General features: G+C 41.7%; 1 protein-coding gene across 4 annotated transcripts in view; it reads left to right on the forward strand.

The window, feature by feature from the left end:
- Nucleotides 1–3,079: 3,079 nt before the first annotated feature.
- Nucleotides 3,080–20,053, forward strand: part of TAFA4 (TAFA chemokine like family member 4) — a 218,967-nt gene continuing 201,993 nt past the window's right edge. The window contains exon 1 of one of the 4 annotated variants that reach the window (XM_024244957.3): nt 3,080–3,365. The gene's annotated coding sequence lies outside the window, so the exon portion shown is untranslated. The remainder of the gene's footprint in view (nt 3,366–20,053) is intronic. The other 3 variants (XM_054551899.2, XM_054551897.2, XM_054551898.2) reach the window with 3 other exon arrangements.

A 20,053-nucleotide genomic window follows, 5' to 3' on the forward strand; every position in this document is an offset into this window, starting at 1 on the left:
GACTCAAGCATCACTACCTCATAGGGACCTTCCCTAGGCAGCCAATCTAAATTAAACCCATCCTCATATCCTTCTAACGCTCTAGCCTTCTTTTATTTTCTTTTAGCACTTATTCTGCTCTGAAATTACCTTATTCATATATTTGTTGAATTATTTACTGTCCAACCTTCCCCCAAAAGAATACACGCAAGTCACATGTGCCTTGTTTGTCACCATATCCTAGAGCCTGGCTCACAGCGGGCACTTGATAAATAGCTGAATGAGGAAACAATTGGATAATTGGGGCTTAGTGGCTATTTTTTTTTTTTTTTTAACATAGCTTGCCTTTTTTGTGGTGATTTGGTTAGTAAATCTCAATTTATCAGATCATTCTGGCTTCTTGCTACTGCACAAGAGACATCAGGTCATTGGAAACTTACAGATGAGTCCCTTAACTGTACTATCTTACTTTAGAAACAAACACACTTTTATGCTTGTATGAATTTGCTAGGGCTGCCTTACAAATACCAAAAACTAGGTGGCTTAAACAACAGAAATTTCTTGTCTTACAGTTCTGGAGGCTAGAAGTCCAAGGTTAAGGTGTTAGCAGAGTTGGTTCCTTCTGAGGGCTGCAAAGAATTTGTTCCATGCCTCTCTTCTCCCTAGGTGGTTTGCTGGCAATCTTTGGCATTCCTTAGCTTATGGAAGTATCACTCCGTCTCTGCCCTGATTTTTACATGGTGTTCTTCCTGTGTGCAGGTCTGTCTCCGAATTTCCCCATTTTATAAGGACACAGTCATACTGGATTCGGGCTCATTCTAAAGACCTCATTTAATTTAATTTCATAAAGACCATATCTCCAAACAATGTCACATTCTGTGGTACTGGGGGTTAAGACTTAAACATATAAATTTTAGGGAGACAAAGTTGAACCCCTAACAGTACTGAACATCCAGGATGGAAGAACATGGTATGAGGTTGAGCCAAACACAGTTGCTTATGTTTTGGTTTTCCTCACCAGGACAAGAAGCCCCCAGTGCAGGAAAATTGGAGATATGAAAAACAGGGCTTAAGTAAACACGCAGATCTTTGCCAGAACCATGTTTGTCACACAGTATGGAAGCAACAAATATTTGGTGAAAAAATGAATGTGGACTTCTTTTTCTAAATGACTTGCTCCCTCACTTCTTCCAAGTCTTGGTTCAGATATTATCTTCTCAGTGGGAACTAGCCTAACTACTATTCTTAGAACCACCATCTCCCCAGTACTCACCTTCTTTTCTCTTACTTTCTTTCTCTCTATAACACTGACCACTTTCTATCAAACTCTGTAATTCACTTATTTGTCATGTTAATTGCCCATCTCTCCCTACTAGAAGATAAGTTCCATGAACTCAGGAACTTTTCACTGTTGTGTTTCCTTCTGTATGTACGTACCAGCACTTGTTACAGCGCCTGACACAGAGTAGGCCCTCAGTTTTGCTGAGTGAATGAATGAATGAATGAATGCTGTTGAGAAAGAGCTCTGGAATCTTCTGGCATGCTATTTCAGGTTTTGCTTGGATCTCCCCTTGGCCGTCACAGAATTTCAATGCTAGTCTTTAAAGGAAATCTCAAAGATCAAGCCCCGATCTCCAAAGCTTGAATTCTCTCTTAAACTGGTGACATCTTGATAACAAATTGCCTTTGAATGTAGAACCCCCATTTTAATAATAAGAGAGTAAGAGATTGAAACTGTTTAACAAGTAAAATGTGCTATGCTATGTGTGGTATGGGGAACAGAAGCAGAAGGCCTGCCATAGGTTAGTTCAAGGGGTAGACTCAGAGAAGGGCGAATATACTTTGGAGTGCAGCAGGGGCAGGATGGCACATAATTGTATGTCAATGCAGAGTAAAAGGACCAGAAGATGATAAGCCAAGCCAATGACAGTGAGCAGCATAGTGGTACAGAGCAAAGTTTTCTAACTTTATGCATGTACCAGCCACTTGGGCATCTTGTTAAAATGAAGATTCTAGTTCTGGGGTGGGGCCTGAAAGTCTGCAGTTCGAACGTGTTCTCAAGGGACGGCTCTACGAAGCCATGCTTTGAATACTAAAGAGCATGGATTTACTAGTTACCTGTGTAATCTTCAGTAAACGATTTAACTTCTCTGTGCTTCAGTTATCTCATCTATAAAATAGAGATCAGATGAAGTAATCCCAGTAAAATGAATACCATTAAGTGTCATTGATTATCTGTTACATCACTTGCGGAAGAGTGGAGGGCATGACTGGGGATGGGGTGGGAGGAGGGAGTCAAAGATCTTAGCTGTATTTTTTTTTTTTTTTTTGAGACAGAGTCTCGCTCTGTCGCCCAGGCTGGAGTGAGTGCAGTGGTGCGATCTTGGCTCACTGCAAGCTCCGCCTCCCCGGTTCACGCCATTCTCTTGCCTCAGCCTCACGAGTAGCTACAGGCGCCCGCCACCACGCCTGGCTAATTTTTGTATTTTTAGTAGAGACAGGGTTTCACCGTGTTAGCCAGGATGGTCTCGATCTCCCGACCTCATGATCCACCCGCCTCAGCCTCCCAAAGTGCTGGGATTACAGGCGTGAGCCACCGCGCCCGACCCCAGCTGTATTTTATACATTAAATAAGAGAAGTATTTAGGTATTGATACGTGGGCCGAGTTTTCTCCTCTCTCATACAAGCACATTTCACGCGAAGCCAGATTAGTTCATGAATGTGCTACAGCACAGGGTGGCTAAGAAATCCTGCTTGCAAACTGCTTTGGGTCCTGCGTGGAGAATGGTTTCGACTGAGAGCCGAACCCTAAATCCCTCTTCCTTATGCGGAGCTCAATGCGACTCTCAGGTATTCAGGAAGAATACCTTTTGCTCAACACCTGCGGAGTGGTGGCCACAGCGAGGCGCTCGGGAGAGGCGCCTGGAGGCCGGCAGTGGGGGCGCGCCGGCTGAGCAGAGGTGCAGGGCGGGGAGAGGGCCGGCCCACGTGGACCGCGGGGCCAGGCAGGGGCAGGAGCAGCCTGCCGGCCCGGCCAATCAGCGCGTTCCGCGGCGGGCCCGGCCCCTCCTGGTCAGCGCGCTAGCTGGGCTCGGCCCCGCACTGCTAGCTGCGCGCCGCCCTGGACGGGGCGCACCGACTGCGCGCGCGGCTGCGGGCGAACATCGGGAGTCCTGCCTCAGCCGCCGCTTCTCCAGCAGGAGCTTCGGGCTTCTCTTGGTAGAGACGTGGGAACTTTTCTTCTCCTGGCGAGGCTGCAGAGGTGATGGGCCGCTCCCGGGGCTCCCGCAGGGAGGCGGCACGGTGAGCGTCCTCGGGCTCCGGTGCGGAGATCAGTGCCTAGTTCCGGACGCGCGGGTCAGACTTGGATGCCGGCTCTAGTCGAGTAAGAAGAGTTGGAAGGGATAAGGAGGGGCGAGAGGATGGGGTGGGGGTGGATTTGGACGCTGTATTTAGGTGTTGTCTCGTGGACAGCCCCTGCCTCTCGGGCTGGTACTGACTTAACTCAGCTCGGTGCAGCTCCCCTCATCCCGGCTCTCTGGGGACGCTGGGGAGACTGCCTGTGCTGAGGTCGGCGTGCAACCCGAAGTTGGAAGCGGCGCTCCGAAGTAAGGATGTGTGGCTGGAGAGAGGCAGCGGCCGCTTCCAGTTTCGGGGTTCGTGTCTGACAGAATCCCTGGGGGTGCTCTGCTGATGCGGAGGAGGCCACTCGATGAATTGGTATAGGGGGTGGTGAACTCACCGTGAGCTCTTTTCTGGACAAGCCGACCTTAGCTCTTCATCCCTTTAATCTGAGCTAGGATCTTTCTAGGAGCAAGCAGGTGGGAGCCGGTCAGCGTCCCCCCGCCCCCACCCTGAAGCTCTGGTTGCTAGGATCTTGCTTGAAGGGCGCCGCGAGCGCTCGGGACGCGTCTTCCAGCTGGGAGCGCAAAGCTTCCCGCCCTAGTGGAGAACTGGAGCGGGTCTGGAAGTTGCGTCTCTTTCCGCGGAAGGCGTCTCAGATTTGCCCACCAAGGCGGCATCTCTACATTTCTTTCGCTCGTTTTCCCTCTTTGCCCTGTTAATCCGCTACTAGAAGAGAGGGTATCTTTGACCCTAAGCAAGGAGCTCGGGGGAGGATTGGAACTGGAAAGCTTGATCTGCTGCACCTGGGGAGGCTGCCCAAGTCAGACCCAGTGCCGCTGGTGCGTTTTCTTCTGGAATCAGCATCATTTAACGTTTAGGGGCTCCACGGAGCCTTAGTAAAGCTGTGAATCAGCTCCTAAGCAGTAGGTACATGCACGGGTTCACGGACTCACCGAGACCTAGCCTGGTGCCCATCCCCCCTCACCGAGATTCAGGGACCCCCTTTGGTGTAACGTCTTTATCCCTGAACTCTTTTCCCTTTTAACTTTTCAATGGTCTTCCCTCTGAGACAAGCAAGTTTGATGTGATGTGACAGGCGATCCCCGTGTGTGGGGATGGGCGTCTTCGAAGCCTTGGTCTCTTTCTGTCTCTAATATCCTTGGCATGAAGCTTGTCCACCATAACCCGGAGCTGCCACCTGCAGACTCGGTCACCCAAACTTGTGTATACTGATGGCCTAGCTTCCTAATCACACGCATCTTCGTTTGGCCCCCTCTAGAACACTCGCTGAGGAGGGAAGGGGTGGGGGCAGTTTGTGTCTGAGCCCAGTTCAGGAAGGCCTTGGATTTTTTTAAAAGCTAAAGTAATTTAGGAACAGCCATTTTGCAATATAATTAGTGTTTCCACTCAGTCACTGAGAACAAATGTGTGACTTGAAGAATTCTTCAATAGCTCGCGTGGGTTTTATAGTGAGAAGAATTTCTGCTAAGTTTATAGTCATAGTGTGAAAGCCCAACACTTCCTTTAGATGGGAAATACAGGCCTTAATAAGGTAGTGTGAGAGCAGTTTTCAGAATCATTATGACTAATGATGGCTTGTGTCCTCCCAAAATGACCGAGTGAGTTGGCATGGCTCATTTGTGGAAGAAGCTTTCTTCATATGCGTGGACATTTCTTAATCAGTATTCTCATAGCAGAAAGCCATATTTCAAGGTTCCCTTCCTAAGTTCTTCTGTCTCATTGTTCTGCTTTGTGTGACTTCGGTTTCATCCCTCAGTACCATCTTAACTGCCTTTTGACACTTTAAAATTTATTATAAGGCTTCAAGTCACAATTTGACTTGACCAGTTTTCCCTGCTAAAGATAAGTAAGTTGCCCTGTCCAGAAAAGCAGTGGCTGCCAATTTCTCTATCTTTGAATGACTTTAATTGTATTACTTGTTCCCTTAGCACACACAAAAACCCCTACAAATATCTCTGCTCGATTATTGGATATTTTTCATTGAAGGCAACTGTTTCTATATTTCTAGTACTAGAATGTTCTAGGTCACTTGAATTTCAGTATTCATTTTCTGATCTTTTTAGACATGTGTATTGTTTGATGACCTAGTTCCATTTAGTAATTAAAAAAGAAAAAGAAGAAACTCCTTTGCTCCCTGCCACCACCTCCTTTTCAGTGGTACGTAGCCTTTTCCTAATAGCTGCTTTTTTCTGCACCACTCATTTATTGTTACACTTAATATAATACTTTGCTATGTAAATGGCGTGTTGATGCATATGATATTAAAACTGCATTCACTGGGGATTAACCATTGGATATGACATCATCAGCAGCCAATCCTTGATCTGATTTGAACATGCATTGACAAAAGTCACATTATCATATTGAGCAAGTGATTCTATATTGCCTGTGATGAATGAGAGAAAGAAGGAAGTCTTTTTGGTGCTTTCTAACTCTCCATTAGCTGCTCAGTTTGAGAGTTTTGGGTATTTCTATGCTAAGAGGCTTAGCTTAATAATAAAATTCTCAGATTGCAGTTTTATAGATCTCTTTAGAATTTGCATAAGTAGGTTTTCCCCCTTATGCTTTCTTCCTCTTTGGGAGTTTTTCACCCTGTGTTCTGGCTCTGTTTCTTCACAAATATGTAAAGACATCATAGTAAATGGACTAATCTTTTGCTTTTATTTTTTGTCCTAGAGATAGCCATGTAGATGATGGGCTAATTTGTTTGAGTACGTGCATTCATTTCTTCAGGTGTTGGCTATAAATCAGTCAGGATTAGCAAGATGACTTAAAGTTCTGAAGCCAATCAATCATAAATGATTGGGAGGCCATACAGTGTATTGATCCTAATTTGTCAAGATTCAGGATTGAGGGTGGGGGATTGAGGCACTAGGAAACATGATTCAGGATTCAGGCAATAGGAAACAAAGATATCCACAAAGGTATTTATTGGTGAAGTGATCTTGGCCACATTAATCACTTCATAATTACTTGTTTTGAAAATGTTATTTCTAAAAGCCATGTCAGAACCTAGACAGCCCTGACTTCGAGACTTAAGTATGGTATGGCAGCCCTGACTTAGAGACTTAAGCTGTAGTATGGCATTGCGCTTGGTAATGCCTCACTCAATTTGTGATCTCCTGCAACCCACCTCTCATAAGATAAAATTGACTTTGACTTCCCATCTATTTGATATCTGCTGAAAAATAAGAGAAACTTTTCCTGTTTTACAGTTGCTATTCAATTCATTTCCCTTCAGTCAGTCAAAAGGGCTCTTTTTTTTTTTTTTTAAATAAACTTAATTGTAAAATCTGGTTTAAGGAAACGCTCAAAGAATTTCAAATCTAGAAAGTACCTCAGATTTCACCTTTCTAGAAGATCAGGGGTAGGAGGTGTTGTTGTACCTTGGATCTAGTATGTTATTTAAAAAACCTGGGATTAGAATCCCGGAGTCCTAATTCCTAGCCCAGTGGACTTTCCAGTGAAGACTGGGAGAGAATGACTCCTGTGATGTGGTGGGACCCCTTCCCTTGGCTGTCTCTGCGGAGGAGGGCCACATTGGCATCTTGCACCATCAGTTTGCTGGACTACCATGCTGGTTGAGCCCAGCTCAAGGATTGGACAGCTGTATGCACCAGCTAGCTTGGGTTACTTCCTAGTAGCTGCGACAGTATCCACAGTTATAAACAAAAGGTTTAAAGGGGAGCTGGCGATGGAAGAGGATTGGGCAGGGTGACTCAGTTTGAACCTAACTGAACACATGGAGAGAAATGGATGTTAAAATGATGGTCAGGTAGTTTAAGATAATGATTTATGGTTTATTTGTGAAAGAACTCAGAATATTAATCTATTAAGTGATAGGCTGCCCTTTCATACTTAGTGCCTTTTAGTTGCTATAAAAGCCGGTACTAGCCAATAATTTGGTATAACATTATTTTCTGGCATGGTTGTGAGTAATGATAATGGTACCCTACATTTGTTGAACACTCAGTATGTGCCAGCTGTAGAGTGTTGATGTTATGGAAACATTCTGGTTACTAGATGGCTTTCTCTATATGGATGAACTGCTGATTTTCAGAGTTATGAATCTAAGGCAACATTGAATCTTTTTTAGTCATTCTTTTTAATTCAAAAGCTCTCAGGATCTTAGAGTAGCAAATCATTAACACAAACATAAATAATTTTAATTCTGAAGTATGGTACCATCAAATATTAGGGAGTTCTTGTTATAAAATGACAAATAAGACACCATTTAGAAAGATAATAAAGACATGGGTAATTTGTTTCCTCTTATGAGATTGTGGTATTGTTAATCCAGAAGAGTAAAATATCCTTTTTGGAAAAATAGGAAGATATCATTGTATTTCTTTTTTCTTTTTTTTTTTTTTTTTTTGAGATGGGGTCTCTGTTACCCAGGCTGGAGTGCAGTGGTGTGATCACAGCTCTCTGCAAACTTGACCTCCTGGGCTAAAGCAATCCTTCTGCCTCAGCCTCCTGAGTAGCTAGAACTACAGGTGTGCACCACCACGCCCAGCTAATTTTTTATTTTTTCTAGAGACAGAGTCTCAGCATGTTCCCCAGGCTGGTGTCGAACTCCTGGGCTAAAGCAACCCTCCTGTCTCAGCCTCTCAAAGTGTTGACATTACAGGCATGAGCTACTGTGCCTGGCTATCCTTGTATTTCTTCTGAAGTAAAGAGAAAACACTAAGCTTTTTTTAAAAAGATAAAAATATGGCAATACACATAAACTACTCTGTTGGCTTTGCTAGTGCTATAAGTTCATTTTAAACTAGAAAGCAATAGAACATTCTACAGTATTTCAGTTACCTTAACAAAAGGTGGAGCTGTCAAAAGCTAGAGTTATTATTTATTCATTTTTTTTTTTTAATGACCACTGTGTCTGCTTGGATTCTTTTAGTTTCACATCTGTGCCATGTGTTCTAAAGTTTTCTCTGAAAATTAGTAGTTTTATTTCTTGATTTTCTTCATTTCCATTTCATCTTTTTCTCTAGTGTGATGAAAATATTGATAAGTCTGAGGTACACTGTAGTTACTAACCTGGGAATCATTGGGCCTAAAACCACAGACTTTAAATACTGCTTCTAAAAATTAACAAAGGTTTTCAGCAAGGAAGAAACTTACAGACCACGAAGTGCAGGGGAAAGTTAAAATTGCTCCAATGGAGGGCAGTTTTGCTCCCCAGAGGAGTTTTGGCAATGTCTGGAGACATTTTTTTGATTGTTACAATTTGGGGCAGGATGGTATGGGAGAGCAGTCTCTCATGGGTAGAGGGCAGGAATACTGGCTAAATAAACATCCTGTGGTGCACAGGGCAGCTCCCACAGCAAAGAATTATTATTTTTTATTTATTTATTTTTTGAGACGGATTCTTGCTCTGTCACCCAGGCTGGAGTGCAATGGTGGAATCTTGGCTCACTGCAACCTCCGCCTTCCAGGTTCAAGCGATTCTCTCACCTCAGACTCCTCAGTAGCTGGGATTACAGGTACCTGCCACCATGCCTGGCTAATTTTTGTATTTCTGTAGAGACGGGTTTCACCTCGTTGGCCAGGCTATTCTCAAACTTCTGACCTCAGGTGATCTGCCCACTTCAGCCTCCCAGAGTGCTGGGATTACAGGCCTGAGCCACCACGCCCGGCCGCAAAGAATTATTTGATTCAAAATGTCAGGAATGCTGCAGTTGAGAAACTCTGCTCTAATGGCAACTTTTAAGGTCAAGAGTAGTGAAAAGTGTCTTATCCAATGTCTGCAGCTCTTTATTTCTCTCAGGGAACCCAAGTATCTTGATGAATAGGCCACAGTTCTTTTCATCACCCTAGGCTTCTGTTTTGAAAATTTCTTTTCTTAATTTATAAAAATAGTACATACCTGGGGTAGAAAAATTCAAACATTGCAGAAAAATATAAAAAGGAAAATTAAAAAAAAAAAACCCACCCAATTTTGCCACCCAGAGACAATTCCTTTTTAAACTTTGGTAAACCTATTTCCAATTCCCTCCTGCTACTTTTATTCACATATATTTAAACCTGATTTTTTTTTTTTTTTGGAGACAGAGTCTCTGTCGCCCAGGCTGGAGTGCAGTGGCGTGATCTCAGCTCACTGCAACCTCCCCCTCCTGGGTTAAAGCAATTCTGCCTCAGCCTCCTGAGTAGCTGGGAGTACAGGCGTGCGCCACCATGCCTGGCTAATTTTTGTATTTTTAGTAGAGACGGGGTTTCACCATGTTGACCAGGCTGGTCTTGAACTCCTGACCTCAAGTAATCTGGCTGCCTCCGCCTCCCGAAGTACTGGGATTACAGGCATGAGCCACTGTGCCCGGCTTAGACCTGACAATTTTGAATAACGGGGTTCATACATCATATGATCTGTGTCCTGCTTTGTTTACTCAGCAAAGGCCCATTAGAGGGCTTTTGATGCACCTGTGGCTAGGGAAGGAGGCCGACATTCCTTGCCTGTAGAGACCTCCTACGTTGTGGTGATCATTTTACATGAGACCCAGATGTGCTCTGGAGTGATTCCAGGAAAGATGAGAAATCAGCGAAGAGCTATATGTCATTCTTTTTCATGGCTATATGTTATTCTACCTAAAAATTTATCTTAATATTAGTCATAAAACATCCAAAAGTTAAAAGCGATTTTGAGTTTCTTTGTAATGCATCCTGTTTACCAGACATCAAGTTTCATATGTCAGTAATGGAGTAAGTCCTTCAATTGTACCTTTTAAAGTGGTGTCTGGTTTAAGATTTTAAGTAGTTTGAAAGCCATAAATATTTTGTACAGTGCGATGTTTAATTAAAGCCATCCAAAGAAAAAATTACTGGGGTGAATTCTTCTCTGTATGTATTGTTGGGGGCAACAAATCACTGGAATAGTAATCTTTGTTACTATTTAAATCATTTGGCAGCTCTTCCAGTAGGAGCCAGATTGTAATGTAAACATCTGTTACCTTTTCTCTGCCTTCAGAACTGATTATGCAACTCGGCTTCACATCAGAGACGCAGCTTTCTTCATCTGTATTTTTGGATTAATTCCTTCTCAACACACACTCACACACACGCACACACAGAGATATCTATGGGCACAAATCAAAAGAGCCATAAAATTGGTTACCATGGGCTCAGTCCTCCCAGGATAAAAAATTCACATCTTCTTTGCACTCTGTCCTGCTCTTTGCAGACTCTAGGTCTGCTTAGAAGCACGGAACTCCATTAAGCAAGGCAGAGGATGGCTGTGAGTCTGCCCCTTGGTACCAATCTCGTTCTCCTTGTATGCGGAATTTCCTCCACCTCAAAACTTAGGTGCTGATATGCAGCTGAGGAGATTTAGAAAACTCATTGGTTAACATTTAAACATCCCCATTAAGGTCAAGGAGTACCTACCAGTGGGGGGTTAGAGAGGCAGTGGGGAGTGGGTAAGGAGATGTTTAAATGGAATTGGACCTTACTTAGCAAGTGTCTCTTTCATCAGAGCTTTCTCTGGATGCTGGCCATTTTTACGTTAGAGAATGTTTGTTAATATTTGCCTTGTTGAGCTTTAAAAAAATTATAATAGTAACAATAGTTATCATTTGTTGAGTAAGGATGTTGCTGGGTGTTATACTAAGCATTTTTGTTTCAGTTTGGGTAAAAAACATAAAATTTATCATTTTAACTGTTTTTAAGTGTATATTTCGGTGGCATTAAGTACATTCACATTGTTAAGCTACCATTGCCCAGTCCATCCACAGAACCCTTTTCATGGTGCAAAACTGAACTCTGTACCCATGAAACATGAATTTCCCATTTCCCCCTTCTAGTTCCTGACAACCAACTTTCTACTTCCTGTCTCTCTGATTTTCACTCCTCTAGGTACCTTATATAAATGGAGACATACATTATTCATTCTTTTGTGTCTGTCTTATCTCACTTAGCATAATGTCTTCAAGGTTCATCCATGTTGTAGCATGTGTCAGAATTTCCTTTTTAAGGCTGAATAATCCACTGCATGTATAGCCCACACTTTATTTTTTATTTGTCCTTCAATGGACATTTGTTTTTTTCCACCTTTTGGCTATTGCACGTCATGCTGCTATGAACATAGGTATACAAACGTCTGTTCAAGATGCTTTTAGTTCTGCCTTTAGTTCTTTTGAGTCTATACCCAGAAGTGGAGTTGCTGGATTGGATGATAATTCTGTGTTTAATTTTTTGAGGAACCACCATGCTGTTTTTCTATGGTGGCTGTGCCATTTTATTGTACTAAGAATATTTTTGTGCTATCTGATTTAATTCTCCTGAAGTCCTACAAGGTAGACACAATCAATCATCTGCCTTCTTTGCATGAGAAAAATGAAGCACTCAGGATGGAAGCCGCACTGGTAGTTTGTGGCAGAGATGCAGTTTGAACCCAAGCAGTGTGGTCCAGAGACACAACTCTTAGTAGATTATTCATTCTTTGAACTCAAGAAAGGTTGGACAAACTCCTCATGCATATGGCCCAGGGATGGTTGGGAAGAAGAGGTAAATAACAAGTGTGTTTACCCTAAGGAGAAGCTCTAACAGTCCTCCTTCTGCCACACAAAGGAATTTCACTGAGATTTGGAGTTCCTGTGGGTCAGATGTTCATTGCGAAATTGGTATTTTATCAAAATAATAACAGGCAATAAATACACACTGTGGCTATTGAGGCTGTTAATATTAGTGCTGCCTCAAATCCTTTGTCGATTAATAATCATGCAGCTCATGGTTTTTTAAATGCCATGACAATTTCTGCTTCTCGTTGGAGTTGCGGGGGAGAGGTGGGTTGAGACAATATGGGGAAATAATCAAGATTAAGATAAGCCTTAGGTGGGATCTGACCGATGATTGCATTTTCGTTTTACAGAGACAGTAGGCAGAGGACATGGGCATCCTTCCCACCCAAAACACAGCTTGATGGAGTTATTGCAAAGGAAGGCACATTTAGTCACTTTATAGAATTAACAATTGATCAGTTTTGTGGTGCCTCAGTCCTTTCTAAGCACCCCATGTTTATTCATTATTGTGATTACACAGTGGAAGCAGCTCTGCTTGATGTGATGAGCAATAGCAAGATGTGAAGACATTTAAATACACTTGAAATTAACGTTTGCACGAATAGGTGTCTGACAGGGTGTTCTAATTTGATTCTAAAGACCCAGAAATAAGCTTGTATGGGGAAGGGGAGTGGGAGAGCTGGGCCTCATGGAATCCTGAGTCAGATGTGTGTAGTCTATTTGCCAGGTTTCTTTGCTATTTTAAAGGAAAATGGCGATGGTTAGAACCATGTTCCTCATGGGTAAGTCGGGGGAGCAGACAGTGCCAGTAAGCTCTGCCATTGATACTGGCCTAGCATATTAGTTAATCCTTTTACAATGGAGCACCAAGCTCTGGTGTTCTCAATAGTAGGGGAAAAGTCACGAGCCAGCTTGTCCTGATGTACACATGTACAAAATATACTAATCATCCTATGAAGTATTAATCAGGAAAGGAAAAAATTCCTCAAGACTGAAAGTTAAGGTCATCCTGAGAAAAAGGACTGGCAGGATTCCTAGAAAACTGTTTCTTCAAGACATTTTGATACCAAATTTACTCTTTTCACATTTACAAAAGACTCAGGATCCCAAGGGTAAACTCAGATTCTGGTTTGATGTGCAAATATTTGATGTGCACAGCATAAATAGACATGAACTTACAAGCAATTGACTATATCCATATGTAAGTTTCATGATCCTCATTTACTTAGAAATAAGGAAGGAAGGGAGATGAATGTAGGGTTTATGCTGATTGCAATTTTTTTTTGTCCTCTGCAAATTCTGAATTTTGTTGGATTTTAAAAATTGATTTTACATGATCAATCTTGTTTGGTATACCAGTCCCCAAATTCCAGTATTCTTGACATTCCTAATATTATCCTTTAGACCAGTGCTGGAGCACCTGGAAGGCTTGTTAAAAACCTGGCCTCATCTTCAGAGTTCGTGATTCAATAAGTCTGGGATGAGGCCTATGAATTTCTGTTTCCAGTAGGCTCCCATGAGGTGCTGATGCTTCCAAGCTTTGGACCACACTTTGTATAACACTTTCTTACACAATACATTTTTCAGAGTTTAAAAATTTAATACAGAGATTTTTATAAAAATAAGGTTGTTTTGATTAGATTGAGAGTTTCTCATTTTGTCATATGTTGGTAAGCTTGTCTAAATAGTATCATTCAGAAGGTTGATTTAAATTACTGAACCAAAGGAAAAATTAAATGTTCGTTGGATCAGTGTTGTACCTGAGAAACTGATTTTGATAATGTCTTGACATTTCTTTTAGAGCATAAGATGCGTTTTCCGTAGTTGAGGCCTTTTAAAATAAGAATTGCATAGTTGTTTAAATGAATGTTGAGGCAGGTTTGCTGTAAGTAGCATGTAACCAGCCTATTGCCAACTTCCGTCATCTGACTGATGTCTACATTGGACTAGGAAAAAACATGGCTTCGATTTCCATATACTTTTGAGTCTGATTTAAATTGTAATCCTATCGGCAGGTGACATACAGGAATTTCTGTTTTGTTCCTGTATAGTTAAGACTCAGCAGATGTTAAAAGCTGATGTGGATTTAAGGTTTCATCCGTTCTGGGAATAATCGAAGATTTAGTCAGGACCAGAAGATGGAGTTGTAGACAGAATTATAGGACTTGAGGGGGTATGGAAAGTTTTTGCACAGATGCCTGGCTTATTGCTTTCTCCTGCCACTTGGAGGAATAAATTATCTTCTGCATTTGCTTAAATGAAAAGGCTTCAGTGGATTTTACTTTGTCTTGCACTGTCTAAAAAAATTAAAAGTTTGCAAACTGAAGTCTCTTTTGAATAAGAAAACACATGTAAAGAGCTTGCTTTTTTTTCTTCACTTGTTTAAAAAAATTGGAAGTTTGTGAAATATTTTGGAGATAATCTGAGTTATAGAAATGTGTGGGTGTTGGCAGAAAGGTTAGAATTGGCAACCAACAAGCAGAGAGGGTGGACTGGGTCAGAGTCATTTAACCTCCTTCTTCTCCAGAGCTGTGTTTTAATTACATAGCTGGTTTGTGGAACTGTGATCCCCTCTTGCGGGCAGCAGGGTGTTGCGTGTGACTAGGTTTGTACTAACACTTCCTTAGGACCCATCAGTCACTGTTGTCCCCTCGGCAGGTTTTCACGTTGGTCATCTCTGCCCAACTGTCAAGATGCTACAGTTCTCCTCCCTGGCTGCTGACCCTTTTGGCCTTTGTCCCCCTAGCACTCAACCCCATACAGTTAGGAGATGAGGTTTCCAAGTTGAGTGGCAGACGAAGGCCCTGCTGGAGATGGCTTCTATGGAAGACTAAACAGCAGAAGCATCCAAACAACAAAATTGTCCTAATTTTTTTTAAGAACAATATCTACTTTTAGAAAACCATGGTCTTTGATTTACTGTAGAACATGGCATGTGTGGGTGGTACTGTCTGCTGGCTGGGAATGGCTGCTTTCTGTTATTACAGCTACTCAGGCTGCATTGTAGGGGATAGTGGTGCCACTGGTCATAATACAGGGTGACAGTGACTTTGTAGAACCCCTGCAGGGAATACACAAGTTGTAAAAAAAAAAAAAAATTAGAGAAAAAGTAAAAATCACTTCTAACTCTCTCTACAACCTATTTCTATCTCTCCCTTCTCAGATACTATAAAGAGTTTGGGCTCTATCCTTCTGCACATATTTAAAATATTTAGTATACATTATGTTTCAAAGAAATCCAAACATGAGCAGGAAGAATGGACTGATGAAGACCTGGTAGATTCTCTCTTATCATTTGAAGTTGATTTGTATCAATGCCAACTAATCAACAGAAATAGGAAGCATATTTGGCATTTAACTTTATTTAAAAAGTATAATGTGAAAATATCAAAATATATTAAACTTTGCTATTTATGTTAGTTATGTATGGTTACTAAATATACAGTCTTGTGTGTGAATTTTTTCACTTAAGTAGTGTCATTTTATACATCTGATTCTATAGTTTGTATTTTTTTGCTTACTGGTGTCTTGGAGATTATCCACGTTTATACACACACAGGTCTCACTCATTCCTTTAACTACCATATAGTGTTCCACTATGAATGTACTGCATTTTATTTAGCTGTTTCCCTACAGATGGGCATTCAGATTTTTCCCAGTTTTTTCTACTATAGAGAGTATGATGATACCATTCTTGAACAAAGTCATATATGGTGTTAACTGAGATGCAGTGTTTACTGTTTAAAGCCTTCTCATAATTACAGTCTCTTGGTACCCATGTGTTTGCATTTTTCTAGGGTAGAAGTGTAATTGCCTTGTCAGAGGGTGTGTTTTAGGGCATTAAAAACACCAATGCACCAGTGGCTTGGGAATGTGTCTGGAAAACGTGGGGACTGCAGAAAGTCTCTTATCATTATGTTCTCTTGGAATTAAGATATGTTAACTCCAGAACAGGTCAAGTCCTAGACATTATCAATAAAATCTGTAAGTAGACTCTTACAAATTCCTGTATGTTTCAATAGAACTTCCCTGTGATGGTGGAAATGTTCCAAACTTCTTGCTGTTCACTGTGAGAGCCACTAAGCAACATGTCACTTTTGAGTACTTGAAATGTGGTTAATGTGACTCAAGAAGCAAATTTTAAATTTTCTTTAATTTTAATTAATTTAGCTTTAAACTTAAGTAGCCATGAATGTGTAGTGGCTGCCCGATCGGACAGCGCTGGTGCAAGGTATGCATCATCATAAAAGGTAAGGCCATTGTAATTTACTACAGTCCCAAAAAGTTTTAGAGAGTGACTCATGGAGAAATGGAAGTGTAGTGTATTTTGTTCAATCAGGGGCTCAAGACTCTTGAGCTGAAAATAAGGTGATAAGTAAGTGAATGAAAACAAGACGATGTCATTAAGATTTATCAGGCATTTTCCTCCTTATTTAGAGACTCCTGTCTGCTCTGTCCTGACGGGGGCCGCCTGCTTGAGCTGCACAGTCCTACTGGGGCAGTTCTTTGTAAAGTGAATTGATGGCTATGTAAATACAGCCATTAACCTTAAGCACCTCAGACAGCTCCTTGGGCGCTGCTGTTTTCTTGCCCTTGAAAATGCTGGTTGATGGATGCCAAGATGTTTTATAAAAATTGTTTTTCCTAACTGTTTGAAGCAGTGGACTTGGGAAGCTGCAGGGAAGCAGACAGAATTGAAGGCCTACTAAGTGTGAATCCTATGGCAGGGGTTTGGAATTTCGTTCTTACAGAGGGATATTTTGAAGGTTTACTCTTGGTATACAGGAAATAGGATGCTGTATATGTCTGTGTATATGGTATTTTTTAAAAACACACAAAGTGAATTGCAATTTGAAAGTGCTGATTACAGAAAGTTTATAGAAAACCTGGTTTTAAAGCAAATGGAAGAGGCTGGGCATGGTGGCTCACACCTGTGATCCCAGCACTTTGGGAGGCCAAAGTGGGCAGATTTCTTGAGCCCAGGAGTTTGAGACCAATCTGGGCAACATGGTGAAACCCTGTCTGTACAAAAAAAATACAGAAGTTAGATGCATGCATGTAGTGCCAGCTACTTAGGTGGCTGAGATGGGAGGATTGCTTGAACCAAGGAGGTCAAGGCTGCAGTGACCCGTGATTGCACCAGTGCATTCCCACTTGGGTGACAGAGCAAGACCCTGTCTGGAGAAAACAAAAATCAAATGAAGTTTTATAATTTAGGAATTTTGTATATATTTTAAAATTAGACATAGCTTGCAATGAAAACAATAGCTTCTTTTTCATTTCTTGAAAGACATTTTTAGAAGTAGATTGAGTGAGGATGACAGAGGCAGAAGATGGATAAGATTCCCATGTTGAAAATCTATCTGGAGGTAGGACAAGCAAAAGTTATATTAGAAGTAGGATCAGAGGATGACGGTTGCCAGTGCACTGATTTTTTCTCCAGTGTCATTTGCGACCTCTCCCCTTTCCTCTGAGGTAACGACACTGACCATCTCTCATTTCTTACCATACAGTGAATGTGTTCCTTCCTTGTTCAGTAGCTCTGTACCTGATTTCCTTTCCCTGGAATGTGAAATGTGTTTGTGTATGTGTGTGTGTGTGTGTGTGTGTGTGTGTGTATGTGTGTCTGGCTTCCTCTCATTATTGAAGTCTCAAATGTTGTCTCATAAGAGAAAACCTTAAGTAATAAATCCCTAACCTACTCAAAGCTACAACGATCTGGCCTGCTATAAAGTACTGGTGGGAGTTTCCAATTGATGACTATGTGAAAATGCTTCGAAAACTATAGCTAATTGTATAAACGCACATTATCATTATTCCTAAAGATCTGCCAGAAGCCACGTTGCCATGTACCAACTTGTCCTGATCGTCCATAAACTGGGTGTCAGAGTGAAAACTCAGAAGTGTTAAATTCAGAGCTTAGGTTTCTACCTTCCCACTTGGTCCTAGGTAAATACCATTGTTCCTGGGAGCTTGCTTGCTTCTTTTTTTTTTTTTTGAGACAGAGTCTCGCTCTGTCGCCCAGGCTGGAGTACAGTGGCGCGATCTCAGCTCACTGCAACCTCTTTCTCTCAAGTTCAAGTGATTCTCCTGCCTCAGCCTCCCGAGTAGCTGGGATTACAGGAATGCGCCACCACGCCCGGCTAATTTTTTGTGTTTGTGGTAGAGACGGGGTATCACCATATTGGTCAGGCTGGTCTCGAACTCCTGACCTCATGATCTGCCTGCCTCAGCCTCCCAAAGTGCTGGGATTACAGGTGTCAGCCACCATGCCCAGTTGTTCCTGGGAACTTTCAATCTGTTCCACACTGACACACAGGGGCGGAGGTCTCTGATTCTGCTCTTGGGCTTGGAAGATGTAGAAACACCTGTGATATTTTAAAGCCCTAAAAACTCAAACCATAGAACCACCACAGTCTCACAGTAAGTGCAGTTGAGGTGCTGTTTATATCTGAAATCTGTCATTACATTAACCTGATGAGGAAGTATGAAATACACCCTCATGTCCAATCTGAGAAGTACATCAGTGTTTCTTCACTAGTGGTGAAAGTTGCCCTCCAAGAGGTTGGGGTGGAATCTTCTGGAAGGTTCCCTTAGGTGATGAAAGGGCCCATGCTGGAGACATTTCTATATTTCTTTCAATTATTTAATTGTTGGTGGTCCATCTATACAAAATGGATATATGCAATACAGGGTGGAAGAGATGCTAGCTGCGTACGTCACATCTATTCTTCCCCCTTCCTTAGTAATGGAACCCTGATTTCTAGTGAGATACAAGCTGTACAGAATCAGGACTATGTTTTACAGACTCTCTTGCACCAGGGTAGCCATAGGAGATATATGTAGAAGTTTTGAGTGGTTATTTCTGGTGAGTCTTCTAAAATCCAGGGGTAGAGCCCTTTCTGGATCTTCCTCCTTTCTAAGTCCTGAAATGTGATGTAATAGTTGGTTCTCCAACAGCTATTTTGGGCTATGAAGTGACCTTGAGGATAAGAGGCAGAAGGGGAAAAGGCAGAACAGAAAGACAGAAGCTGCCTGAGGCCCTGGTGATTCTGTGGTGCCGAAGTACCTGCCTTGACCATTCTACCACTGGGCTTAATTTTTGCAAAAAGAACAATATTTTGTATCAAAGCTTTTATTTTTTAGGGTATTGTTACATGTGGGGTGAAATGATACAGGCAGAATGCAGTGATAAACGAAGTTGGGACCTTAGTTTTAATGAGGTAATAATCTGTAAATCCAGAATACTTCAAGTTACATGTAGATCTAACTTGAGTTCTGTAAAATCTGAGTGATGGGAAGGGAAACCACACAATGGATTTGGAATTGGAGGGACGGATACTACGAAGATAGATACTGAGGGCCATTTCTGGGAAGGATCAAATGGAGAGATACTCAGTGGTTTGGGGGCAAGAAGAAGAAAACTATCAAGGCTATTAAAAGCCATCAGAGAATCCTCCAAATTGCCAATATTGAAGTGAGTTACAACTTATTCTCAAATAAATTGAAGTCTTATCCGTTTGATATGTTTTGACAGGAAATGTATATTTACTGCCTGAAATGACTTCAATTGCTGAGCTCTGAACTGCAGTATTTCATAAATGATTAACATTAGATGGAGTCAGTGGGAACCTCACAACTTTTCTTAAACAGCATTCCACAAGAAAGAATTTCTCACAATTGTAAGGTATTTACCCTATTTCCAAAAGTACACATTCACACTGGTAGGTTTTGAACTTGTCTGTCAAAAATAGTTATTGCCTTTGCAGATAGAAAAATAGTCACTTAAAGTCTAAGGAGATGAGCAGATAAATTCAGCATATCTTGGTCAATTCAATATTTATTGAATGGAGATAGAAATTTCTCTTATAAATTTTTCTTCATGTGTATCTTAAGTGCCCGTTTTGCACAAAGTGGCGGACTGGGTATGATTATTAACTGTAATATGGATTTCATATTCAGTGAACTATCAGTTTAGTAAGGGAGATTTAGCTACAATGGAGACAGGAGGAAGGATATTCCCATGTGGAGGAAAAAAATGTGGTCCCATAAAGTCACCTCCCTGTTCTAATTCTTACTAAGAGGCTATTCTCAAATACCCACCATGATTAACTCCTTGGATCCAAATTCTGAAGCCTATTGAAAGTTCAGAGGTGGGAAAATTCACCTTCCATCACCATTTTGAGAGTTAAAT

Source organism: Pongo abelii, chromosome 2 (genome assembly GCF_028885655.2).
Source record: "Pongo abelii isolate AG06213 chromosome 2, NHGRI_mPonAbe1-v2.0_pri, whole genome shotgun sequence".
In the NCBI taxonomy this organism is placed as follows: domain Eukaryota; kingdom Metazoa; phylum Chordata; class Mammalia; order Primates; family Hominidae; genus Pongo; species Pongo abelii.